Raw genomic sequence first — 17,928 nt, 5'->3', positions numbered from 1 at the left:
GGGTTTAAGGGATTGGATGCACAAGCAGTATTCCCGCTTAGTACAAGTGAAGGCTAGAAAAAGACTGGGAAGCGACCAACTAGAGAGCGACAATAGTCATGAACATGCATTAAAATTAATCAACATTGAGTGCAAGCATGAGTAGGATATAATCCACCATGAACATAAATATCATGAAGGCTATGTTGATTTGTTTCAACTTCATGTGTGAACATGTGCCAAGTCCAGTCACTTAAATCATTCAAAGGAGGATACCACCCTATTATACCACATCACAACCATTTTAATAGCATGTTGGCACGCAAGGTAAACCATTATAAACTCCTAGATAATTAAGCATGGCATAAGTAACTATAATCTCTAATTGTCATTGCAAACATGTTTATTCATAATAGGCTGAATCAGGAACGATGAACTAATCATATTTACAAAAACAAAAGAGGTCGAGTTCATACCAGCTTCTCTCATCTCAATCATTTCATCATATATCGCCATAATTGCCTTTCACTTACACGACCGAACGATGTGAATAATAATAATAGTGCATGTGCATTGGACTAAGCTGGAATCTGCGAGCATTCAATAAACAGGAGAAGACAAGGCAATATGGGCTCTTGGTTAAATCAACAATAATGCATGTACGAGCCATTTTAACAATTTCATTATGGTCTTCTCCTATCGACCCCCAAAGGAAAAGAAGTAAAACTATTTACACGGGAAAGCTCCCAACAAGCAAAAGAAGAACAGGAAATATTTTTGGGTTTTCTTTTTAATTAATACTACTACAGCAAGAAAAGTAAACTAGCTAAAAGCTACTACTAATTTCTTTTTTGGTTTTTCTTAAGGTTTTTCAAACACACAAGAAGAAAGCATGAAAAGGAAAATAAACTAGCATGGATATTAAAATGAAAAAGTATGAGCACCGACAACTAGCATGAGTGTGTGAATGTAAATGTAATGTCGGTGAGAAATACGTACTCCCCCAAGCTTAGGCTTTTAGCCTAAGTTGGTCTACTGCCACGGATGGCCTGGCAGATATCCAAAGTTGTAGTTGGGGTCGTACTGAGAAGAAGCCTCGGATTGCCACTGGTTGGCAATCACCTCCGGATCCCACTGGTAAACAGACTGTCGTGGAGGATCAAATTGTGGTTCCGGCTCTGGCTCTACAACTGATGTGGGGTTTCGGTAGGCGTTAATGGCCTCCAACGGAACAAGGTACTCGCCTGCAGATAAATCAAACAAGGAAGGAGCAGGCAGAGTAATAGTCTCGGGGTGATTTTTACCAAATATTAATTTGTACTTAAGCGCCTTTTCCCTATTCTTAACAATAAAATCATGTGCTACCATACTCTTATAATCTAGATAAACAGGAGGCAGCAATTTTTCTTCTTTCTCATAATGCCTAATAGGTATGTTATAGTATGCAGCGAGGCGCGAGGCGAAGATGCCTCCCAAGATGGGACCCTTAGTGCGGTTAAGGTTTAACCGCTTTGCAACAATAGCGCCCATACTAAATGTGTCATCACGAAATAGGGCATGGCACAAAATAACAATATCAGGGGCACTAAGGTTGCCACAGTTTCTGCGACCAATTAAGCATCTACTAGCAAATATTGCAAAGTAACGTAAAACAAGAAAATGTATGCTAGTAATTCTCGCATCGAAAACTTTCCTAGTTTCCCCTACAGTAATTGTATCAATAAACCCCTCCACATCGTCAAGATGTGGTTCCTCTATGATGCTCGAAAAGGGCAACTTGCAAACCTCACAAAATTCACGAAGGGTCATCTCCTTATACTCATCATATAAATAAAAATCCACCGAAGGTGGAGACCTCCTAGAATGGAAATGAAAATTTTGCACAAAGATATTAGTGAGTAAGAGGTACTGTTCGCGTTGGTCGCCGAGGAAGTCGGTGAGGCCTGCATTCTCAGTCATCTCATAAAAATCATCATAAATCCCGGCTGCTCTCAAGAAATCATCACAAGGCCATTCACACGGCCGAACCTCCGCGGTGCGAGGCAGATTATATTTGGGCCTCTCTTCTTCTTCACTTTGCTTATCCTTTGAGCGTCGGCTTGAAGAGCCCCTCAAAAATCTCTTCATCATTTTCTGAAAATTTCTGAAATTTTTAGTAACTTCAAATAAAAGTGAACCAAACTCAACAAAATTGATAGCAACTACTCCCACAAGTGCCTAGAGACTATATCATGCATTAGAATTACTTGGAACCATATAAATTTGACATGCAAGCTCAAGAACAGGGTCACCTAGGCAGCAAAAATTTGCAATGAATAAAGCACTAGAACAAAAACTTGGACCATTGGAGGAGTCACATACCAAGGAACAATCCCCCAAAGCAGTTTTGTGAGAGGTGCTTTGAGCAAGGAGATCGAAAATCGCAGCAAAATGAGCTAGAACTCGTGCTTGAGCTGGTTGGTGATTTTTTTGGGAGGAAGAAGGAGTGTGTGGTTGCTGGAATAAGTGGAGGGGAGACACCATGCATGGGCCCACGAGGCAGGGGGCGCGCCCTGGACCCTCGTGGCCAGGTGCTTGCTCCCCCTGCTGTGTTCTCAGTGCCAGATATTCTCAAATATTCCAGAAAAAATCATATTTAAACTTTAGGGCATTTGGAGAACTTTTATTTTCGGGGTATTTTTTATTGCACGGATAAATCAGAAAACTGACAGAAAATACTATTTTTGCTTTATTTCAACTAAATAACAGAAAGTAAAAGGAGTGTACAGAAGGTTGTGCTTTCTAACTTCATCCATCTCATGCTCATCAAAAGGAATCCACTAACAAGGTTGATCAGGTCTTGTTAACAAACTCATTCCGAATAACATGGAACCGGAGAAATTTCGAATAACACTATGTTACCTCAACGGGGATATGCACGTCCCCAATAATAAGAATATCATATTTCTTCTTGACAGTAGGAAGAGGAAATTCAAAACCTCCAAAAATAATCGATGGAATTTTCCAATAGAATTGATAATGTGGACTTGAGGTTGTTTCCTCGGAAAGTGTACCGTATGCTCATTGCCATTAACATGAAAAGTGACATTGCCTTTATTGCAATCAATAACAGCCCCTGCAGTATTCAAAAAGGGTCTTCCAAGAATAATAGACATACTATCGTCCTCGGGAATATCAAGAATAACAAAGTCCGTTAAGATAGTAACGTTTGCAACCACAACAGGCACGTCCTCATAAATACCGACAGGTATAGCAATTGATTTATCAGCCATTTGCAAAGATATTTCAGTAGGTGTCAACTTATTCAAATCAAGTTTACGATATAAAGAGAGGGGCATAACACTAACACCGGCTCCAAGATCACATAAAGCGGTTCTAACATAATTTCTTTTAATGGAGCATGGTATAGTGGGTACTCCTGGATCTCCTAACTTCTTTGGTATTCCACCCTTAAAAGTATAATTAGCAAGCATGGTGGAAATTTTAGCTTCCGGTATATTTCTTTTATTTGTAACAATTTCTTTCATATACTTAGCATAAGGATTCATTTTGAGCATATCAGTGAAACGCATATGTAAGAAGATAGGTCTAATCATTTTAGCAAAGCGCTCAAAATCCTCATCATCCTTTTTCTTGGATGGTTTAGGAGGAAAAGGCATGGGCTTCTGAACCCATGGCTCTCTTTCCTTACCGTGCTTCCTAGCAACAAAGTCTCTCTTTTCATAACATTGATTCTTTGATTGTGGGTTATCAAGATCAACAGCAGGTTCAATCTCTACATCATTATCATTGCTAGATGGAGCATCAACATGAACATCATTACTAACATTATCACTAGGTTCATGTTCATTACCAGATTGTGTTTCAGCATCAGAAATAGAAATATCATTAGGATTCTCAGGTGTGTCAACAACAGGTTCACTAGAAGCATGCAAAGTCCTATCATTTTTCCTTTTCTTCTTTTTAGAAGGACTAGGTGCATCAACATTATTTCTTTTAGAATCCTGCTCAATTCTCTTAGGGTGGCCCTTAGGATACAAAGGTTCCTGAGTCACTTTACCCCCTCTAGTTGCAACTCTAACAACAAAGTCATTATTCTTACTATTCAATTCATTGAGCAAATCATTCTGAGCTTTAAGTACTTGTTCTACTTGAGTGGTAACCATAGAAGCATGTTTACTAATGAGTTTAAGTTCACCTTTAATTCTAGACATATAATCACTAAAGTGTTCAATCATATAGGCATTGCGTTTAAATTCTATACCAAAATAAGCATTGAAGTTTTCTTGTTTGACAATAAAATTATCAAACTCATCTGAGCATTGGCTAGCAAACTTAGTAGGTGGGATTTCAGCTTTATCATATCTATAGAGAGAATTTACCTTTACTACCTGTGTCAGGTTATCAAGACCATGTGTTTCTTCAATAGGTGGTAGATTAAGACCATGTATTTCTTCAACAGGAGGTAAATTCTTAACATCTTCAGCTTTTATACCTTTTTCTTTCATGGATTTCTTTGCCTCTTGCATATCGTCGGGACTGAGAAATAGAACACCCCTTTTCTTCGGAGTTGGCTTAGGAGTTGGTTCAGGAAGTGTCCAATTATTTTCATTTGTCAACATATTGTTCAATAGAATTTTAGCTTCATCAGCTGTTCTTTCCCTGAAAACACAACCAGCACAACTATCCAGGTGGTCTCTGGAAGCATCGGTTAGTCCATTATAAAAGATATCAAGTATTTCATTTTTCTTAAGAGGATGATCTGGAAAAGCATTAAGTAATTGGAGAAGCCTCCCCCAAGATTGTGGGAGACTCTGTTCTTCAATTTGCACAAAATTATATATTTCCCTTAAAGCAGCTTGTTTCTTATGAGCAGGAAAATATTTAGCAGAGAAGTAATAAATCATATCCTGGGGACTACGCACATAACCAGGATCAAGAGAATTAAACCATATCTTAGCATCACCCTTTAATGAGAATGGAAATATTTTAAGGATATAATAGTAGCGAGTTTTCTCATCATTAGTGAACTGGGTGGCTATATCATTTAATTTAGTAAGATGTGCCACAACAGTTTCAGATTCATAGCGATAGAAAGGATTAGATTCAACCAAAGTAATTATATCAGGATCGACAGAGAAATCATAATCCTTATCAGTAACAAAGATAGGTGAAGTATCATAAGCAGGATCATATTTCATTCTAGCATTCAGGAATTTTTGTTTTAGCTTAGCTAATAATTTCTTAAGATCACTTCTATCATTGCAAGCAAGAAAGTCTCTAGCAGTTTCTTCATCCATAACATAGCCCTCAGGCACAACAGGCAATTCATATCTAGGGGGAGAATCTTCATCATCACTTTCATCTATATTATCAGTTTCAATAATTTCATTCTCTCTATCCCTAGCAAGTTGTTCATCAAGAAATTCACCAAGTGGCACAGTAGGATCTACCATAGAAGTAGTTTCATCATAAGTATCATGCATAGCAGAAGTGGCATCATCAATAACATGCGACATATCAGAATTAATAGCAGAAGCAGGTTTAGGTGTCGCAAGCTTACTCAAAACAGAAGGTGAATCAAGTGCAGAGCTAGATGGCAGTTCCTTACCTCCCCTCGTAGTTGAGGGATAATTTTTTGTTTTCTCGTCTTTCAAGTTCTTCATAGTGATCAGCAGATATAACTCCCAAGTGACTCAAAGAATAGAGCTATGCTCCCCGGCAACGGCGCCAGAAAATAGTCCTGATAACCCACAAGTATAGGGGATCGCAACAGTTTTCGAGGGTAGAGTATTCAACCCAAATTTATTGATTCGACACAAGGGGAGCCAAAGAATATTCTCAAGTTTTAGCAGTTGAGTTGTCAATTCAACCACACCTGGATAACTTAATATCTGCAGCAAAGTATTTAGTAGCAAAGTAGTATGATAGTAACGGTAACGGTAGCAAAAGTAATATCTTTGGGTTTTGTAGTGATTGTAACAGTAGCAACGGTAAAGTGAATAAGCGAAGAACAATATGTGAAAAACTCGTAGGCATTGGATCGGTGATGGAGAATTATGCCGGATGCGATTATTCATGCAACAGTTATAACATAGGGTGACACAGAACTAGCTCCAATTCATCAATGTAATGTAGGCATGTATTCCGAATATAGTCATACGTGCTTACGGAAAAGAACTTGCATGACATCTTTTGTCCTACCCTCCCGTGGCAGCGGGGTCCTAGCGGAAACTAAGGGATATTAAGGCCTCCTTTTAATAGAGTACCGCACCAAAGCATTAACACATAGTGAATACATAAACTCCTCAAACTATGGTCATCACCGGGAGTGGTCCCGATTATTGTCACTTCGGGGTTGCCGGATCATAACACATAGTAGGTGACTATAGACTTGCAAGATAGGATCAAGAACTCACATATATTCATGAAAATAATAGGTTCAGATCTGAAATCATGGCACTCGGGCCCTAGTGACAAGCATTAAGCATAGCAAAGTCATAGCAACATCAATCTCAGAACATAGTGGATACTAGGGATCAAACCCTAACAAAACTAACTCGATTACATGATAAATCTCATCCGACCCATCACCGGCCAGCAAGCCTACGATGGAATTACTCACGCACGGCGGTGAGCATCATGAAATTGGTGATGGAGGATGGTTGCTGATGACGATGGCGACGGATTCCCCTCTCCGGAGCCCCGAACGGACTCCAGATCAGCCCTCCCGAGAGAGTTTAGGGCTTGGCGGCGGCTCCGTATCGTAAAACGCGATGAATCCTTCTCTGTGATTTTTTTCTCCTCGAACGTGAATGTATGGAGTTGGAGTTGAGGTCGGTGGAGCTCCAGGGGGCCCACGAGGCAGGGGCGCGCCCTGGGGGGCAGGCGCGCCTCCCACCCTCGTGGAAAGGGTGTGGGCCCCCTGGCCTTGATTCTTTCGCCAATATTTTTTATTATTTCCAAAAATAATCTCCGTGAAGTTTCAGGTCATTCCGAGAACTTTTGTTTCTGCACAAAAATAACACCATGGCAATTCTGCTGAAAACAGCGTCAATCCGGGTTAGTTCCATTCAAATCATGCAAGTTAGAGTCCAAAACAAGGGCAAAAGTGTTTGGAAAAGTAGATACGACGGAGACGTATCAGAGAAGAGCAAGAAGATGTGAGAGACAAACAAGATAAATGTTGCAAAGAAGGAGTATCACCATTGCACGGGGTCAGGTGGCTACCTCAAAGCCCGGCCGTTGTGGGACAAGGCTGAGAATAACCTGCTTGCTAAAGGGGTCGAACCAGAGACATTGAACTGACCAGACCGTTCAAGGACTTGGTTCTTCGGGGTTGGGGAACCTTGGACCCTGAAACAGGGAAGTGCGTTTGGACGGACGAGAAACTTGAAATACCCATCAAGAAGCTTCAGAAGTATATCGCCGCAGCGCAGAAGGGACGTTCGTTCCCAACAGAGATAACGAAGAGCTCACAGAGGCCCTCGGGAATCCTGAGCACCCTGGACGAACACGAGGCACGCTAGGCTCTGTTGCGTGGAAGGTTGGGTTTCCCGGCGCAGGCGGTTACAATACCCGAGAGAGGAGGAGGAAAGTAGAGCAGAGCGAACTGCAGAAGCTGAATGCAAGGGTACGAAAGCTAGAGGAACAAGTTGAGAGCCAGCGACCTGTCGGAGCTACCCCAGAAGCTACGCCGCCATCTCAGCGGAGAAGCACGTGGCTTCCACTGAGCTCGTTCAGCAGCCTGACTTCATGGCTCCTAGCTACCCCATGGATGCTATCACGGAGGCTCGACATTGCAAGCTTATGACGCAATGGCAGAACCTCAAAGTCAAGGCAGCTGTCGGCTCTGTTGCACCTCCTGAACCCGACGCAACTTTTCACTGCCGTCCGATTCCACAAGGCTATGCTGTTGTGATGGTGGATGAAATAACGGAGGGATTTGAGGAGCTCAAGCTTGACCACCCTACAGGTGAAGGGGAGACTCAGCTGGGTCTTGCTCTGAAGACTCCATGTCTATGGCGGAATGAGCACATCAAGCTTCTGAACTAGACGCCTCCGCCTCCTCCTCCTCCGGCGAGTCAGGGCACTCCGCCTCCTCCTCCTCCACCTCCTCCGGCAAGTGACCAGGGCACTCCGCCTCCTTCTCCGGCGCATGAGGGCGGCACTCCGCCTCCTTCTCCGGCGCATGAGGGCGGCACTCCGCCTCCTTCTCCGCCTGCTCCGGCGCGTCCAAGCAGCCCGCCTCCTCCTCCGCCTCGTCAGCAACGGCGGAAGACAGACGCCGCCACTCCGCTACTCCGGCGCGTCAGAGCACTCCGCCTCCTTCTACTACTCGTCAGCAGCAACGGAATAGAGGCGCCGCCGCTCCGGCGTCTAGCAGTACAGCCAGAGGCGGGAGGCAATACAGATTCGGTCCATCTCTCAAGCCTCTAGAGAAGTTACCATACGAGATGACCATGGAGGAAAATGCGAAGATCTGTGAAGCCCAAGTGAAGGACTTCTTTGACACGCGAAGAGCTATGAAACATCCACCTCCGGAGGAGAAGATAGATCTGGTGAAAGCGAAGCGCACTATCAATGACCTGAAGCAACCACCACCGCCTTCGCCGGATGACAACCATGTCCGCTATCTTAAAAAGACATTGCAAGAAGTGCGCCGGTTGGGAACTACTTCAAGTGACAAAAGGTTAACAGAATGAAGAAGTGTGAAAAAAATTCCCCAGCTCGGAGAACAGGAAAACCAGTCGTGCCTCCCCCCCCCCCCGCGCTCAAGGTGTCTAGCGATATTGTCGCAAATCTGCCGCGGATGCGGCCCGGTACCAATCCTGGTGATTACCTGCCCGACGATGTACATTTTGATACAATGGAGGTGGAAGAATTCAGATACCAGTATGGGAAGCCTCTCGTCAAAGATGGAACTCTTGCTCTGACAACGATGATGCGAAGATTCTATGAATGGTACATGAAAACCTGCAGCGAGTCTGGGAAGGATGCTTTGTCGATGAGAATTAAAGAGGACCATAACTTCATTGGAAAGAACTGTTAACTGTTGATTTTGACAAGTTTTACCAGTTCTACAATCTAAAGGCCCTCGACAAATCACTCGTGCCTTGCTACTGTCTGTAAGTACTAATTTCTGTAATTAAGTCTATATATATAGCTCAGCCCTTTCGTTGCATGTATATATAATTATCCTCACTATATTATGCAGATTGAAGATCGTCGAATGTAGAAAAGCACAAATCTATGACATTGGGTTCATTAACCCAAATATCATACATGAATGGACGGATAAAAGGAATGTCTCAGAAACCGAGGACAACTTGCTCAAATCGTTGCTCAAAAATCAAAGCAAAGATAAAATACTCTTTCCTTACAACTTCAAGTGAGTGTTACTGTCTTGTGCATATTCGGTTTCCCTTATTACTCGAGGTTATAGTAATGTAAGTGATGAGTTATGCATGCGTGTGCAGCTACCACTTTATTCTTCTAGAGATTAAGCTTGAGCAGGGACTAGTAACCGACTTAGACTCGAGACGAAAAGATCCCCAGGAGTATGCGAACATGACTGAAATGCTCCAGAAGTAAGTTCAATCGATCATTATTGCACCATATCGGCAACTTTGTTCATTTCCTGATATCAAGTAATTATTTTCTTTGTCTAGCAGGGTTTGGAAAGAGTTCACCGCAATTTCTCCGGGACTGCCGACCGAGCTGAAATTTAAACACCCGAAAGTAAGTACTACTACCTAGTTCCGCGCATCTCCCATTGATTCTAGCTAGTTTCATCAATACCATTTAGCATGTTTACTCATCAGTTTGATTGACCTCTATTTCTCGTAAAGTGCTTGTGGCAGGAAGCAGGAATGATTTCTTTGGATACTACATTTGCGAGTTCATCTACAACGAGACGGCCAAGAATAACCAGGGCTACTCTGAAAAACAGTATGAAGTGCGTAAGAAAAAATATTCACAATTTTATTTTATTACCATCATTTGTATTGAGTTTCATTCATACACATGTATTGACCCTCTTCTTTGATTTAGATCTGGCAGATGCGGGATGATCTCCTACCACAAGATCGCATAAAAGCAATTCAAGAGGAATTGGCGGGGTTCTTTCTTGACCACGTCATCAATAAAGCCGGAGAATACCATGTGGAACTTGACTTCAGATGTTAGGGATTGTAAGAGATCTTATATTGTATATATGTGGCTAGTAGCGTCGGATAGATATACGAAAACTTGTTCTTCGCCAATCTCTCGGAGAAGGAGAGGTCGATCACTTCTCTCTGTATATGTTCATGAAGATCTTCTGCACTTAATGGTTTCCTTCATTTTCTTACTAGCGAGCGTGTCGAGTCCTCTCTATACGTATAGTACGTAGCGTCAACCAAGCACGGAGATAAGAGAGGTCACTTCTCTCTAGCTATTAGCTAGCTAACACAATATATGGAACCCCCAAATTAACCCTCCAAAACCCCCAACCCCCCTCCCCCCTTTCAAAAAAAACAAAAACCCCAGCTCCTGAGCTGCTGACGCATAGATGCTCTTTGGTCCCGGTTGGTGTTACCAATCGGGACTAAAGGCCCTCCTATCTGGGCTCGCCGCAGCGGCCACGTGGAGCCACATCTGTCCCGGTTCGTAAGCGAACCGGGACTAAAGGTATTGTGCTTTAGTCCCGACCCTTTAGTCCCGGTTTCAGAACCGGGACAAATGGGCCTCTGGAACCGGGACAAATGGGCCTTTTTCTACTAGTGAGATCCTTTGACAAGGATCTATCACGTTTCTTATGCGGCCAATGGGCGCGAGAAATACCATATGGTGAAATGGCGATATATGCTTCCCTAAGGACCTACAGGGTCTATGTATTCTGGCATCCCAACACATGAATGTGGACCTTATGCTGAGGTGGGTGTGGCGGATCCTCAGGGGTCAGGGGAGCTTTTGGTTGCAGCTTATTAAAGCCAAATATCTGCAAGGTGGGCTCTCCTAGCTTGCGATTGTAAGGAGAGGCTCCCAGTTTTGGAAGTCTCTCCAGTTGATAAAATATTAGATTCTCGCTAGAACCATGGCTTGGCAGGTTCCCGATATACGTCGAATACCCAGGCATGCTTGCGATATGCGTGGACCTGATGCTTTTAGTTACCTTGGCCGCCCACAATGGAAGTTGGAACATCTCGTTCCGATGAACATTTGTCCTTGAAGAGACATTAGCTTCCCAGCGCTGATGACGAGCGCACCAGATGATGTATCTTGGCGCCTAGCCCTGTCAGGTTTATTCTGTGTTGGCTTGACATATCGTGCCCTACATCGTGTGCTGACTCTTGCGTGGATCACTCTCTTCTGAAAAGCGTCGCTTCCACTGAAGATCAAGATTTTTATGTGGCAACTATTGCGGGACCCTCCCCACGGGATCGAGGTAGCAAAGCGGCATGAGCCTATAGATGGTATGTGCCAGACTTGTTAGGCCTCGAGTCTGTCGTTCATATTTTTTCACATGTGACGCGGCCCCACTGTCTATAAAAGTTTGTTCGCGAGGCTCTCGGGCCTAAGTGGCAAGCCTTGGGCCTGGGCGAGTTCTTAGAAGCTCAGGATAGCCATACCGGTAGGAGAGACGCCTCTTCTGGTTAGGATTTGCAATGATGACCCGGACCTTGTGGACCACTGTAACAGGATGGTTATCGAGCAGGTCTTTTGCGGCATGCCTCTAACTATGTGCTTCTAGCCTTCTACCAGGATTGGCACCCACTCTTTGGACAACGGGACAAGGATTAGCTAGGCGGCATGATTGATGATGTAATTGCGGCAGGCCGCGGTCTAACCTCACCTCCCTAGAGCATCTTTCCTTGAGCTATGGCATCTTCTGATCCAATCTGCCCTTCAGGGTTTCTTGATTTCCCTCAAGTATATGATGAGATAGAGAAGGCACGGTAATATGAGATATGCTCGGAAGATGATTTCTATGCACTAACGGGCACATCCGCACATGTGCACTCGTGCACTAGGTCCTTATTCCACCAATCAGGAAGCCATCAAAAAGTTCTAAACAATTTGACAACATTAACCCAATATGCATGTGCCATGCATAAAATTTCAAGCCCGTAAGTCAAACTTGGACCCCTAAATAATGAACTTGAAAAAAAAAGACTAAATCAGAAAACATTGCTCATTTCGTATTTAGTACTCCCTCCGTCCCAAAATAGTGTCACTATTTTGGGACGCAAGGAGTATTTCACAACTGCATTTGTATTTTAACAGCTGAATTTTTCTTTTAAATGCACGGAATCATATTTGGATGACTCTATTAAACCTTTTGAACGTGCACGTCATGAAAGTAGATGACTGGATAAGCCGAAAATGGAAATTTTATTCAGGCATCTATCACCTACTGTGAATACAACCCTGTTAATCGAATTACAACCTGATCAGCTGAATGCAGCAAAAGAAACGAAAGAAACAGGCTTCCAAGTAAACTAACAAAATGCAACGAATGCAGCAAAAGAACCTGATCAGCTGAATGCACGTTCAATGTTAAATACAAATAGCGAGCAATCCTAGTTGTTGACGACCCTGCAGTTCCTCCTGATCTCCCCATTGGCAGCGGTCTTGAGCTCGATGGCAGCCATCTTGACCATAGCCTTGGCAAACTTCTTCTCCCAGCTCCCGGGTTTGAAAGCGTTCTCCATCACCTTCAGCGCCGTCTTCCCCGACGTCAGCAAGGCCGCGTCGGAGGTGAAGAGCACATTGCGCTTGAGCAGGTTCGTGTAGTACTTGTTGTCCATCCGGTTGGGGGTGACGATGTCCTGCACCACCGTGGGGTCGTTGGTGAAGTTGGGGCTGACGGGGCACTTGCTCTGCAGCAGCCTGGTGAGGCCGGGGTTCATGTCGGAGGGGTTCGGGGGCAGGCGGTCGGTGAAGGGTGGACACGGTCCGGGCCGGTCCGAGCCGTCGTTTGGACCGGCCGCCGGCGGTCCGGTCCGGACCGGACCGAGCATTGCAGCGGTCCCGATTTCAGGGACCGGACCGGCGGACGTGAAGCTCGGTGCGGACCGACGGTCCTCACGGTCCCAGCGATGTCGAGTCACTCCCATGTGGGCCCAGGATGTCGGAGAGGTGGTCGGAGATGAAGCACGGTGGCCGGAGCAGGAGAAGACGCACCTGCTGCGCGAGGAAGAGGCACGGGGGAGAGAGGGAGCGGCGCGGCCGCGCGGAGGAGAGGGGGAGCGGCTGCCCGAGGGAGCGGCGGCGTAACGCGTGAGGGATAGGGAGCGAGGGAGAGGGCAGCGCGGCCGCGCAGGTGAGAGAGAGGCGCGAGGGAGAGGGTGGTGCTGTGGCGAGGTGGAAGACGTGCGTGAGAGCAGGGGCGACGGGTAGAGGACGTGCCGTGGAAAGTGATGTTAGCCATGAACCTGCGCATGTTTATTACTTAGCAACTTTCTTGGTTGCATGCAAGCAATCTATCACGTGCATGAGCCCACGAATATTCGTCTACACCTATGCCGTGATGAGTGCGTCAAATTGGACGTGGAGTTAATTGTGGGATGGCTCCGTGATTCTCAGATCGAACCTGTTTCTCTCGTTAGTCGCGAATAAAAGGAAAGAGTAGCGTGGAGTTAGTCGTGGGATTGACTCGACCGTGCTAGGATAACTACCTTTTACGGAACGAGCATGCAAAATCAGGGGAGAATCGGTTCAAGAATCCTGTAGGCAGTTATTTCCATAGATGTAGCGACAGATTATGATGGGATAGCGCCGTGATTATGGGATATCCTTATTTTCTCTCGGTCTTCTTCGGTCCGACCGAGCGGACCGGGCTTTAACCGGACCGGACCGAACATTTTTCGGTCCATATTTCGCACACCGGACCGGCTATTTTTTTGAACGGGCCAGGACCGAGCGGGCCACGAGCGGGCCAAAAATCCCGCTCGTGTCGTCCACCCGTCAGTGAAGGAGGAGCAGTGTGAGACGCCGATGGTGTGCGCGCCGGAGAGCACCACCAGGTCGTCCTCGTTCATGTTCTTGGCCTTGAAGCTGTCGACGAGCTGCGTGAGGTTGAAGAAGGGCGGGGGGAGGAACTGGAGCGACTCACTCTCGAGCGACACGCTCCCGTCGAACCGCCCCGCCGGCATCTTGTAGTCGATCTTGTAGCCGCTGAGGAAGTAGGCGGAGTCGCGTGCGGCGAAGGCGATGACGTCGGCGCAGGAGACGACTCCAGGGCAGACCCTTTCAAGGACCGCCTTGGCCGCGTCGATCACCTCGAAGCCGCGCAGGCTGGGGAAGTTGGGCGGGCCGAGCTTCTCCGGCCGCGGGTTCGCCGGCGTCGGGTCCAGCAGCACCGACGCCTCACAGCCCTGCATGCGCGCGCACCCCAATGTTAACCAGGTGCTGGTCGCTTTACATGCATATAAAGAAAGACAGTTAGGCACCACGCACCTGGACGAAGCAGTCGTGGAAGGCCATGCGAATGATGCCGGCGCCGAGGCCAGGGTTCCGGGAGACGGCCTTGCCGACGACGGCCCTGACGATGATCTCCGCGGCGGGGCACTTCCGGTTGTAGTAGCCGACCCTCACCCTATGCCCCGGCGCCCCCTGCCCTGGCATGTCGACACCAGGAGCAGGACACACGAGATCCAGATTGCAACCCTACCCATCCTTGAGCTAGATCGGTCCGCTACAAGTAGCACCAAGTGTGTGTAGAATCCAGGAGACTGGAAGTGGAAGCTGCAGTTCATGTGGTTGAGGTGTGTGGAGACGCTGGCACGCTGCTCCTTCGCACGTCCATTTATACGCGCGGGACTGAAGGAGAATTGGCAGCGGCTGGTCCTGTCTGCGTTTCTTAATCGGGCAGAGCATGTTCCCTACTCCCTAGACGCCGCAGCGAACATGCGAGCACAACTCAGCATACATCCGATCGAGCTCCGGAGCGCTGACTTGAAGGAAACCCGGGCCGCCGGGTTGATAAATAATCTAGTCGTGAATGTTGATGTAGGCATGTGCAGATCCGTGAATCGTGAATGGTTTGCAGCTCAAATGCTTGCAAGGCAGCGTCGATAGATAGGTTTTTCTTTCCCGGCTGAGGTTAAATTAGCACACATTCAGTCTGAATTTGATGTCTCCAGTGTGTATTCTTCGCTGGCGACATGTTTTAGTTTCAAATTCAGTGTGTATTCTCCGCTGGCGCCAGTGAGCTCAAAAGTCCACACACAAGGATGATCGTCATGTCTGAATTTGATGTCTCCAGTGTGTATTCTTTGCTGTCGCCAGTGAGCTCAAAAGTCCACACACAAGGATGATCGTCGGGTATCGCGCGACCCTTCTGCCATGCCCTGTAATCGTGCAAACCGACGCCTCATAATTTTTTCATGGGAAAAGAAAGGAATTCAATCATGTGTAGTCAATTGAATCTTGTGTAGTGAGGAGTATGCATTTGTCTGATTATTTTTGCATGATGTCTATTTGTTGTAGGACGTTTTTTTACAAAAAGATGTGTAGTCAATGGACCACATAGCTTATATGTGGCTTCGCCACTGGATCCATGCATGGATGATGGATTGATCGTGGACCAGCTTGAATGATATTGCTTAAATTGTCGATGGGCTAGATCTGGGTGCTACATCTCACTGCATCGCGTACCAACCGTTAGTTCGATCACTACTTCACGAGTTACAGACGTGATGGAAGCGCTTTAAATAGGTGGCGGCCTATTCAAGGTTTGTTTTATAACACAGTACAAGCACAAACACTCATACGTACGTACATAAACTCATCTTTATAAATGCACGCACGGATCATATCTGTCTATGAGCACCTCCGAGAAACTGAACCGATACATCGTTTTGAGATTGACGAATCATCACACATGTCTTCGTAGTCGACAGGGCGTCTTCTATCACTGAACGCACATCCTCGAAAGGCCTGAAATAAATTTAGGAAATTCGACTATCAATAACGTCTAAGTCTAAGACTTGAATCCTAGTGGGTTGGTTCCACCACAAGGCTCGCACACGTCATGCGGCAGGCAGATCTTGGGCCACGACCATGTCGATGACGGTGGAGGAGAGGGACCCATGCGCTTGGTGATGTCGTGATTCCAGCGGGCCGGAGTTGCCAAAGAGAGGGAAGGGAGGCGGCGGCGCTGCTCGAGGAGGCTGGACACGGATGGGGTGGGGGAGCGGAGCTGTCCCCGGTGCAACGCTGCTTGAGGATGCGGGGCGTGAAGCGGGAGAGCAGCAGCGGAGCCGGCGCCGATGCGTTCCACAAGGGCGGCACTCCCTGCAGCCGCATGTTTGGGGTGGGCGCGACAGCTCGGGCTCAAGGACGGACGCGACGCCCCCTACCATGAATAATAATATAAATTGCTATACATTGACTGAGATGACACAAATTGGAGTGTTTTCTTTAGCGTGTAGTTTGTTTTTTAGCAGCTTAGAGATGGCAAAAAAATTAGCACCTTTGTGTCATCATTTCATCAATGAGGTGACCACCATGTATGTGTCAAACTTTGTTGTCCCCCTTTTTTAAAATATATTTTTAGATCAGCTGCATTTTGATGATCTGTCCTCCTTTTTTCAATATACATGAATTTTTTGATCAGTTGCATTTTCATGATCTATATAATGGACATGACAACTTTTGTATTTTTGTAGGTGGCAGTTCTTAATTTTGAAAATCATAGCAATTTTGTGTGGTCATGAATTTTGTTTCATCATATATGCATGTTGCCGCCATTTAGTTTGCTTAATGTTTGACATGCAAACTTAGATATGTGTTGCCATGAAAAATAATAAATTCCTATAAAAGACTACAAAAGTGATATTATAATAGTATGGAACAATAAAAAATTATAAATACGTTTGAGATGTATCAGTTGCCTTGCTGCCCCAAACCAAACTCAAAAACCTAAAAAAAACACCCATACCACTGCACGACAGGCCCGGGTCGGATTTCAAGCTCGCTGCCGTCCAGGACCACGCGCCGACTGCCACTTCTCTGGTGACCTAGCTAGGGTGAGTCGTTGTTTAAGATCGCCGTACTAGATTACTAACGCCGCCGTCGAGCACCGCCTGACGAATACCGCTACTGGAGCACACATATCCTTCACCAACCTACGGCAGCCCTCCAACTCCTCCACAAGCAGCCTGCCCCGATCAGGACAGAATTCTTGGGCATCTACACGATTGCCATGCAAGCTGCTGGAGGAAGAGATGAAAAGATCCTCGCCAACTACTTCCCATTGGTACTTAAGCCCAATGTGAGGTCTTGGTTGATGAATTTGCCGGAAAACTCTATCTCCTCATGGTCAGATCTCTTCAACGAGTTTTTTGGTGCCTTCACCGGGGCCATAAGGGCCCTGGACGGCCCATCGACTTACAAACGATCCCACAGAGGGAAGGAGAAAATCTGCACAGATATATTCAGAGATTCAGCCGTGTGCACCGCAGCATACCAGATGTACACCCCGCAGCTGTGATTGCCGCGTTCCACCACGAAAAAGAAATGCCGGAAGCGCAACAGAAAGTGCAAAGGCAAGGCAGTTATGGCTGTGGAGGGCTCCGGTAACTCCGGTCCCGCCAAGAAAACTAAAACGGAGTGCTCCGGCAAATAAGTTGATGCATGCGCTGATTGCTAGGTAGCTGCGGCGGGCGAGAAGACTGGCAAGTCCGACGGGCCATACTGCAAGATCCACAACACAAAGGGCCATGACCTCCAGGAGTGCTGGCAAGTTGAGGAACTCGCCGAAAAACAGAAAGCTGATTACGAGAAGTGTTGGGGAACGTAGTAATTTCAAAAAAATTCCTACGCACACGCAAGATCATGGTGATGCATAGCAACGAGAGGGGAGAGTGTTGTCCACGTACCCTCGTAGACCGAAAGCGGAAGCGTTAGCACAACACGGTTGATGTAGTCGTACGTCTTCACGATCCGACCGATCAAGTACCG

At 46.2% G+C, this 17,928-nt stretch overlaps 1 pseudogene; it reads right to left on the bottom strand.

The window, feature by feature from the left end:
• Positions 1–12,542: 12,542 nt before the first annotated feature.
• Positions 12,543–14,776, bottom strand: LOC109761517 (peroxidase 2-like; annotated as a pseudogene).
• Positions 14,777–17,928: the final 3,152 nt, after the last annotated feature.

Source organism: Aegilops tauschii, chromosome 2 (genome assembly GCF_002575655.3).
Source record: "Aegilops tauschii subsp. strangulata cultivar AL8/78 chromosome 2, Aet v6.0, whole genome shotgun sequence".
NCBI lineage: Eukaryota > Viridiplantae > Streptophyta > Magnoliopsida > Poales > Poaceae > Aegilops > Aegilops tauschii.
Note: the sequence above shows the minus strand (reverse complement) of the source record. Positions and strands in the feature narration are given on the sequence as shown.